The sequence below is a fragment of the Mastomys coucha genome, unplaced genomic scaffold, assembly GCF_008632895.1.
Source record: "Mastomys coucha isolate ucsf_1 unplaced genomic scaffold, UCSF_Mcou_1 pScaffold21, whole genome shotgun sequence".
NCBI lineage: Eukaryota > Metazoa > Chordata > Mammalia > Rodentia > Muridae > Mastomys > Mastomys coucha.
This window is the reverse complement of record NW_022196904.1, coordinates 70,555,935-70,565,248: the sequence shown is the minus strand read 5'-3', so window position 1 is coordinate 70,565,248 and position 9,314 is coordinate 70,555,935. Positions and strand designations below refer to the sequence as shown.

The window sequence follows — 9,314 nt, the reverse complement described above, 5'->3', positions numbered from 1 at the left end:
GACCAGGCTGGCCTCAAACTCAGAAATCCGCCTGCCTCTGCCTCCCAAGTGCTGGGATTTAAGGCGTGTATCTAGGATAAGGGTCTTAAAAGCCCACACCTACAGTGACACACTTCCTCCAACAAGATCACACCTCCTAATAGTGTCACTTTTCTGGGCCAAACATTCAAACCACCATACCCCACCAAATCGTGTTCACTGATAAATCTCACATCCAGTTAAAAAATTAACACTAAAATCACCTTCAAGCTGTACCACAAATCATACATATGTTAAGAGGTCAACATAGAATATATAAATAAAGACCTATAGCTCAGCAAATTAGAAATACCCAGTTTGAAAGAGCATAGGTGGGTTGAGAATTTAACTTAGTGGTTACACTCTTTGAAAGGCCCTAGGTTTCCTTCTAGTACCAAAACAAAGCGTAACATGGGCAAAGGATTTGAATAGACATTTTTCCAGAGAGAATACACAGTGGTCAGTAAACACATGAAAAAAGTGCTCATTTTTGTAAATTGTTAGAGAAATGCAAGTAAAAACCAGGTGAGATAACTTTATATCCATTAAAATGGCTATCATATTACAAGAGAGGGGATGGGGGAGCAGGAGGAGGAGGAAGAGGAGAGAGGAAAAGCTAAAAAGTAGCAAGTGTTGCTGAAAAATTGGAAGCCTTGTTAATTATTGTTAGCAGAGTAAAACTGGCATTCCAAAGGACAGTTGTATGACAGTATGATAGTTGCTCAAATGATAAAAAGAGATTTGCCATATGCTCCAATAAATCTACTTCTGGGATGTATCCAAGACAGTTGAAATCAAGACTTCAAATGTAATGATTAATTAATTTATTTAAAAAACTAATAAATTTATTTTCTGTGTATGATTGTTTTGTTTGAATGTTTGTATGTGCACCATGTACATGCCTGGTGCCAAACAAGGTATCAGATCCCTTGAACTTGTGTTATAAGTGGTTGCGAACCACCATGTGGGTCCTAGGAACCAAAGTCAAGTCCTCTGCAGAGCAATGCATGTTCTTAACAGCTGAGCCATCTCTTTAGCCCCGTGATAATTAGCTTAGTTGTTAGATAGGCTTGGAGAGAGCCTCGGACACTAGTAAAGTATACCCTGGGCATGTCTGCAACAGTGTTTCCTGAGATCCTAAGGGCTCTGGCCTTGTCAGTAGATTAACCAGCTTTGTAGACCAGGCCAACCTCAAACTCACAGAGATCCACTAGCCTCTGCCTCCTGAGTGGTGTGATTAAAGGTGTGTGCAACAATGCCAGGACATTTTTTCTTAATTAAATCATTTGCAGGTAGAAGACTCACTTTTAATCTCGATTTTTTGAGGTGGGAAGATACAATTTAAATCTGGGCCAAACCTTTTGCAAGCAGTCTGTATAAAGGACATGGAAGAAGGAAGCTTTTGCTCTTCACCTGCTTGATCTTGCTGGCAAGTTCATTCCTTCACTGGCATTAGAACTTACTTCTTCAGGATTCTGGTGTGTACTGAAGACCAGCTGAGACGTCCAGCCTTGTGGACTGAACAACTACTGGTTTTTTTGAATCTTCTGGTGGTTGGTAAGAGCTGTTGTTGGATTAGCTGGACCACATCCTGTAAATCATTACATAAATCCCTTTTATATGTACATATAGACTATTACATATATCCCTTTTTTTTATATATACACACACATCATTACAGATATACATGTCATTACATAAACATTACATATATAATGTATGCATATATATGCATATGATGTATAATATGTAAATATTACATATAATGTATATACATATATATTATAGATATACATAAGTCATTACCTAAACTTCCTTTATATATACATATAGATTCACTTTATAAATTCTGTCCCTCTAGAGAATCCTGACTAATACAGTAGCCAAAAAGTAGAAGCTATCCAAATGTCCATCAAGGGATAAACATAAGCTAAACGTATGCTCAGCTTTAAAAGAGAAGGAAATTCTTACTTATACTAGTTAAATGAACCTTGAAGATGTTATGTTCAGTAGAATAACAGCTACAAAAAATTCCACTTAAATGAAGAATCTAGAAGTCAGACTATAGACAGTAGTTGATGGTGTCTAAAAGGAAAGAGAAATCAGAAGACAGTGTTAATTAATGAATAAGTGTCGTGTTATAAAATTAAAAACTTTGTGTTTGATGGCACAACAATGCCACTCTCTTGAACACTAAACATTTCATTTGTTTGTTTATTTTTGGTGCATGATGCATATGTGAAGGTCGGAAAACCACTGTTGGAAGTTGGTTTCCTCCTGCCTTAGTTTTCAAGGGTTTAGTTCCAGTTATCAGGCTGGATCAGCAAATGCTTTTACCTGTCGACCTATCTTACCTGCCCCACAGAATATTCTATAATGATAGTGATAGTAAATCATGTGTCTTATATAATTTTGTGCAATCAACAACTTTTAAAAGACAACTTGAAGCAGTACCAATCCCATTGGCCAAATGTCAAATAATTTGCATGTCAAAATATAGTTATCCCTTGATGTCTATGAGAGATTGATTTTGAGACATTCTAGATATACTTTAAGGATGTATGTAAAGGCTATATGTAAAAGGGCCTCATTTGCTGGTGACAAGTTACTGAATTTTGATCATTTTAATATATATGGCCCTAAATATACTAAATACACACACATACACACACACACACACACACACACACACAGAGCCTTATTTGCTGGATCTTCTGTCTCCTGAGTGTTCAGATTATAGGTGCATGCCACTCTGTCCAGTGTTCTCTTCTCTTTGTGTGTATATGTGTGTATTAGGAACTGAACCCAGGATCCTTGTACATGTTTGGTAACTCATTGTAAAATTAAATAAATACACACACACACACACACACTATTATGTGCATGTATGGGAGGCACCTTTTGTTTTGTTTTGTTATTTAAACAGGGTTTCTCTGTGTAGTCAACTGCCTCTGCCTCCCAAGTGCTGGGATTAAAGTTGTTGACCACCACTGCCCAGCAGAAGTACTTAAAAAAAAAGTAGCAGCTTTATTTTATTATCTGTTATTAAAATAATAGATATATTTCACATAAAATCCAGTTGTTTAATGTGTATAGTTCATTGGCTTTTAGTATATGCAGAGGTGTGCTTCTGTCACCACAGTCAAGATTAGCCCATTTTCAAAAGCCCAAAGAAACCCTAGGTCCCTTGCCATTAACCTTAAGTCCTGTCATCCTCCCAAATCCCAGACTGTCTGATTTTGGGGTTTTGAGACTTGCTATATAGCTCTGAGTGTGCTTGTACTTGCTCTCTAGCTGAGGTTGGTCTTGAATTTGCAGTGAACTTGAAGTGTTAGGATTATAGACCTGTACCACATACTGTACTACAATATCTGGTTAGTATCCTTGAGTTTTAATTATTTTTGTTGTCAAAGCAAGTACAGGTTTTTCTATTGATGACACCACGTTATTTTTTTATTTGTTGAGACAAGATTTTATCATAACCCAGGCTGGACTTGAACTCTCAACCTTCCAATTTAGGCTCCTCCTGAATTATAGATATGCATCATGCTGCTTACTCTTTTGGCTTATTGTCCAGTTTACATTTTTTATGTCTTATAGATACTGATAAATATGCCTTTAATTTCTGTAAGAATAGTATGTCTGGTTGTCTTATACTCAGATCTGAAAATGTTGACTCCCCGGCTCTGTTTACTAGTTCTTATTTCCCGTGCCTTGTTTGCATGTGTATGACTGTTGCTGTGCCTGTTCTTTTAAGTTGTTCTTGGTCTAGAATAAAGTTGCATTCTTCCCTACAGGGTTTTGTGCTTGCCAAGTGCCTTGGTGTTAGGCGTTTGAAGTCACGCCTTAGAGTTTTAATTACAATTTCATGGATAGTGAGAGTTGCTTGGGTTTGTTGCCTTTACTTAATCCTTCAAGAACAGATAACTTTACTTTTCCTGTAGATTCTTGAGAAGTAGGACTTTGGTTTTTTTGGCATAGAAGACTTGACACCTTCCTGAGCCTTAGCCTTGACTTCTAAGCTTCTCCTCATACACATAAACTGGTGTTTTAGTTCTCAGAATTAGACAGACATCCTCACAGTAGAAGTCTCTGTGCTCTGTCACCTTTCTGGGTTCCCAGTGTTGTTGAGATTATGGCTCCAGAATTTTTTAGAGAATACATAAAAGATTGGATAGATATACTTCAGAATTTCTTGTTTTATCTAGCAATAATCTAGGGCAACAGCTTAATAAGCCATGTCTGCAAAGCACGTTAATGAATACATTTAGGCTTTGTCCTACTGCTGGGTCCTGAGATTATTCTCCTGTACAGCATACTTACAAACCAGGCCTCAGCTCAGATTTTGCTTGTGTTGTAGACTATCCATTGTTTATCTGGAGAATAGTGCTGACTTATTATCCTCTTAACATTTGTTAGGGATTGTTTCCAATCGTTATGTTGTTATGTTTCTCTCATTATATATTATACCTTATACATTAGATGCTAGTGTTGTCTTTTTTGAGGATAAATAATAACATTTAATGTATCGTTATAGGAAGGTGCTATTGGGACTTAAACCTAGAGCCTCTTGCATGGCAGGCTGTGCTATTGCTGAGCTGTGTCCCCAATCCCAATATGTTTATATTACTAAAGCCTAGTTGTAGCTCTAATTATGTAATATCTTTATCTTATGCTTTTGTTAAATGAATTTCATTTGGATGAATTTTTTTTAAATTTTTACTAAAATAGAATTACATCATTTTTTTTCCCCTTCCATTTTCTCCTTCCAACTCCTCAAGTTGATAACCTCTTGGTCTCTCTGTCTCTGTCTCTCTCTTTCTCTCTCTGTCTTTCCCCCCCCCCCACACACACAATTTTTATTGTGTTTTACTGCATGTGGAAATCACAGAACAACTTGCAGGAATTGTTTTTACTTTTGCATGTTTCCAAGGATCACACTAAGTCCCTTGGCAGCAAATGCTTTTTTTTCTGCTGAGTCGTCTACCTGGCCCTCAGCTGAATTTTAGAGGCTTTTTTTGGTCAAGTTTTGTAAAATATTCTTTTAGTATTTTAATTAGAATTTTCTTAGCTTGTACTAATTTACAAGGAATACTGTTATCTTTATATCTAGACCTTTCATTTAGGAACATGAAATGTTTCCCTAAGTCTTTTATTTTTCCCAACATTATTTGGTCATTTTCTTATTTACATATGTCTTTTGTTAGGTTAATTGTTAGTTGTTTAATACTCTTCACTGCTAGTACAACTGAATGTCTTTTTTAAACTATGTTTTCTAGTTAGTTATTACTACTACATTATAATGCATTTGACTTTTGAGAATTTATATTATGTTTCATTTTTCTGAAGTTTTAATTACCTATTGTTATGACTGATTTTCCTTGGATAGTGTTAGTGTATAATCAAGTTGTCTCCATATAAGGCTAATCTAATCTCTTCTATTATTTCCTTTTTTGCTATGGCAAGAGTGGCCAGTGTGTGAGTGGAAATGAGAGAACAGTTGACTTTTGCCTTTATTTTTATTTTTATTTTTATTTTTATTTTGTTTGTTTGTGTTTTGTTTTTTCAAGACAATGTTTCTCTGTGTAGCCCTGGCTGTCCTGTAACTCACTCTGTAGACCAGGCTGGCCTTGAACTCAGAAATCTGCCTGCCTCTGCTTCCCAAGTGCTGGGATTAAAGGCGTGCGCCACCACTGCCTGGGTTTTGCCTTTATTTTTAATAGGTTTACTGCTAGTGTAAAGTATGATGCTATAATGTCTGGTTTGGTGGTGTGGTTTTGGTTTTTTTGTTTTGTTTATTTTGTTTTTAATATTTCTTTAGTTTTATATGAATAAAAGTTTATCTGCATCTATGTACCATGCAGAGATGTGTTACCATGCATTTGTGCACCATGTGTGTTCCTGATGCTTGTAGAGGCCAGAAGAATCTGTTGGGTCGGAACCAGCTTGTGGGTATTGAAACCCAAGCTAGGTTCTTTGCAAGAGTAGCAAGTGCTTGTAACTCCTGAGTTAACTCTGTAGAAATGTTCAGGGGATGAGAGGATACAGTGTTCTTGCAGAGTACCTCAGTTTTGTTCCCAGCACCCATATTGTGTGGTTCACAACTGCCTGCAACTCCAGCTCCAGAGAAATCCAAAGACTGTAGCATCTCTGGGTATCTTGCACTAACAGACAGACAGACACACATACATATACACATAATTTGAAATAAAATAGAATTATAGTTTGACTTTATCACACATCTTTAAAAAAAAAAAGTATTGATAACAAGCAGGGTGTGAACCCTGAAAGTTCAAGGTGCTGAGTGTAATGGTTACTTCTGTAATCCCTGTACTCAGGAGCTAGAGCCGGAAGAATTGTGACTTTCAAGCCAGCCTGCGCTACAATAGTGAGATCCCGTATCAAAAAGAACAAAACAATAGGCTGGGAGATGGCTCAGTGGTTAAGAACACTGACTGGCCAGGCAGTGGCACATGCCTTTAATCCTAGCACTTGGGAGGCAGAGACAGGCAGATTTCTGAGTTCAAGGCTAGCCTGGTCTACAGAGTGAGTTCCAGGACAGTCGGGCTATGCAGAGAAACCCTGTCTCAAAAAAGAAAAAAAAAAAGAAAAAGAAAACATTTGTAACATTTAATAAACCTAATAAAAAAGGAAATAAACCAGAAAAGAATAGCAAAACAAATTTAACTGAGAAGGGGCTCGGGAAACCTCCTATATATTGGCAATGTTCTACCTCTTAGTTTGAGTGTTGTTGGGTATGTATGTAAGTAAAACCGTTGAGCCCATTGTGATAATTTTTGCATATCATTGCATAAATGCTACATCTTGATACATATAAAAGTCTTATTTTACTTACCTGGTCATACTTGTTTTTATTAATTAAACTGTTTGGATGTTAGATTAGTAGTTTAACTTAATTTGTTCCAGCTTTACACTTCTGGAATAAGTCATAGTTGATCACAATTTTAACCCTCTTCAGACATTTTTTTATATTCTTTAACATTTCTTATTCTTATTCAATAAATATTGGTTGAGCTGAGCATGGTGTTGCACCCCTTTAATCCTAGCACTCTGGAGGAAGAAGTAGGTAGATCTGTGAGTTCAGTTCAACCTGGCCTACACAGTAAGCTGTAGGCCAGTCAGGCCTACATGGTGAGACCCTGCCCATAGGTAGGTAGGTAGGTAGGTAGGTAGATAGGTAGGTAGATACTGCCCACAGGTAGGTAGGTAGGTGGGTGGGTGGGTAGATGGATGGATGGATGGATGGATGGATGGATGGATGGATGGATGGATGGATAGATGGATGGATAGATGGATGGATAGATAGATGGATGGATGGATGGATGGATGGATGGATGGATGGATGGATATAGAGATAAATTGGTTGAACTCTAGATATAGATATTCTAATGGTTAGGAAACTAGTAATAACTCATATTTGTCTGTGTTTACAATTAAGTGAGAAAGCAGCCAGTCAAATAATTATAAAGTAATTGTTAAATTGCAACTATAAAAGTATTCTAATTGAAAGCTATTTATTCTTTTGATAACATTATAGGGTAACTTTATTGAACTCTTTTTTTTTTTTTGGTTTTTTGAGACAGGGTTTCTCTGTATAGCCCTGGCTGTCCTGGAACTCACACTGTAGACCAGGCTGGCCTCAAACTCAGAAATCTGCTTGCCTCTGCCTCCCAAGTGCTAGGATTAAAGGCTTGCGCTACCACTGTCCAGCTAGTGAACTCTTAATGTTGTTTATTGTTTGTACTCCTTTCTTTGCACTTATATGACACTATTCCTGGGTAGATGTGAGCGAATGTCCATTCTCCTCAGACAAAACTGACAGTAGACAAAAGTACTGATATACCACATGATTGCCACTTGGTGAACCAGTAAACTTTATTGAGGTTATTTACAGGAATATGGGAGAGAGGTTACTTACAGGAACAGAAATGACTACACTGATCATTAAAGCTTACCCCAGTGGGGGTGATAGCTCATGAAAGCTGGAAACATAAAGTGCATGGCACATTTCAACAGGTCACAAGTGATTCTTCCAGGATGCTCAGTTGATCTGACTGAGAGTGTCTCAGCTGCGTGTGTGCATCTGAGTGAGTGTGTGTGCTTGCAAGAAGGAAGGTCTACTGACTGATCAGTTTCAGGAACTTCCTGAAGTCATTGAGTGTTTACTTCCTGAGTTTAACAACTATCCTTTTAGGATAGAATGTTCTACTTCCATGTAGAATATCCTCTTATTTCACCTCCCCTTTAACATCCTATGTCTTAAAAATCAAGATTCCCTCTAAGACGGACATGTTTTTGAAAGAAGTTGCTACATAACAGTACCTTAAATATTAATGTCTTCTTTTTGCATAACAACCATATGAAATTAGCAGGCTTTTGTTTTACATTAAAGTGAGTTTAATCAAAAGCTTTTGATACAGATTTGAGTGGAGGCATTGAAAGAGAGGAAGACTATCAGGGTTGTTTTATGCTCCCAATGGTAGATGTAGGCTTCTCTGGAGAGAGTCACCTAGGTAGGCCCGGTTGTGTTGTTTATTGATGAAGAAGACATCCTCACTGTAATCTAGGTGGACCTGTTAATTGAGATCTTCTTGGTAACCTTCCTGCCTCAAGTGCCAGGATTATGCAGGTGTACAACATCCCTAACTTTGTTTATAAGTCTGCTTTTTAGTTTTCTTCATTTTCTTGTTATGTTCTTATAGATGTCATATAGATCAAATATAGTTTGGACATTTAGCATATTTTTATAACTTTTCAATTCCTGAATTCTCTTTTCATAGATTCTATTTATATTTCCTATTAGTTGTTTTGCTTAATTTTGCCTGTAACACATTATTGAAACATAACCTATTTGTAAAAGGCTGAGAATTACTTGACTACATTTTTACTGTATACTTTTTTTTTTAATGAGACAAACATATTTAAAAAGAAACTGTAAATGAGAAGAGTCTTGGAAAAAATGGGCTAAGACTCTGATAAGCATAACTAATTCAGGAATACATTGGACAGCTGTTTTGCTACTTTAAGTTACAGAATGTTGCAAGTCTTGTCCTAGTTTCTTTTGCTGTTGCTATGCTAAAATTCCTTGACAAAAGTACCTTCAGAGAGAAAGGGTGTACAGTCCATCATTTCTGGGAAGTCAAGGCAGCCACAATCAGAAAGCAGAGGGCCAAGTGTGTGCAGCTTCCCAGCTCCCTCTCTCCACCCTAGATCCCCAGCCCAGGGAACGTCCCACACACAGTTAAGATGTATCTTCCCGTATTCCAAACTTCTGG

At 37.1% G+C, this 9,314-nt stretch overlaps 1 protein-coding gene across 7 annotated transcripts in view; it reads left to right on the top strand.

The window, feature by feature from the left end:
- Nucleotides 1–9,314, top strand: part of Blm (BLM RecQ like helicase) — an 87,723-nt gene that overhangs the window by 13,227 nt on the left and 65,182 nt on the right. Inside the window, exon 1 of one of the 7 annotated variants that reach the window (XM_031387142.1) lies at nt 1,361–1,575. The exons of 5 other annotated variants lie outside the window; for them this stretch is intronic. The gene's annotated coding sequence lies outside the window, so the exon portion shown is untranslated. Of the gene's footprint in view, nt 1–1,360; nt 1,576–9,314 lie in introns of those variants that run through there. One more of the 7 variants, XM_031387140.1, reaches the window with a different exon arrangement.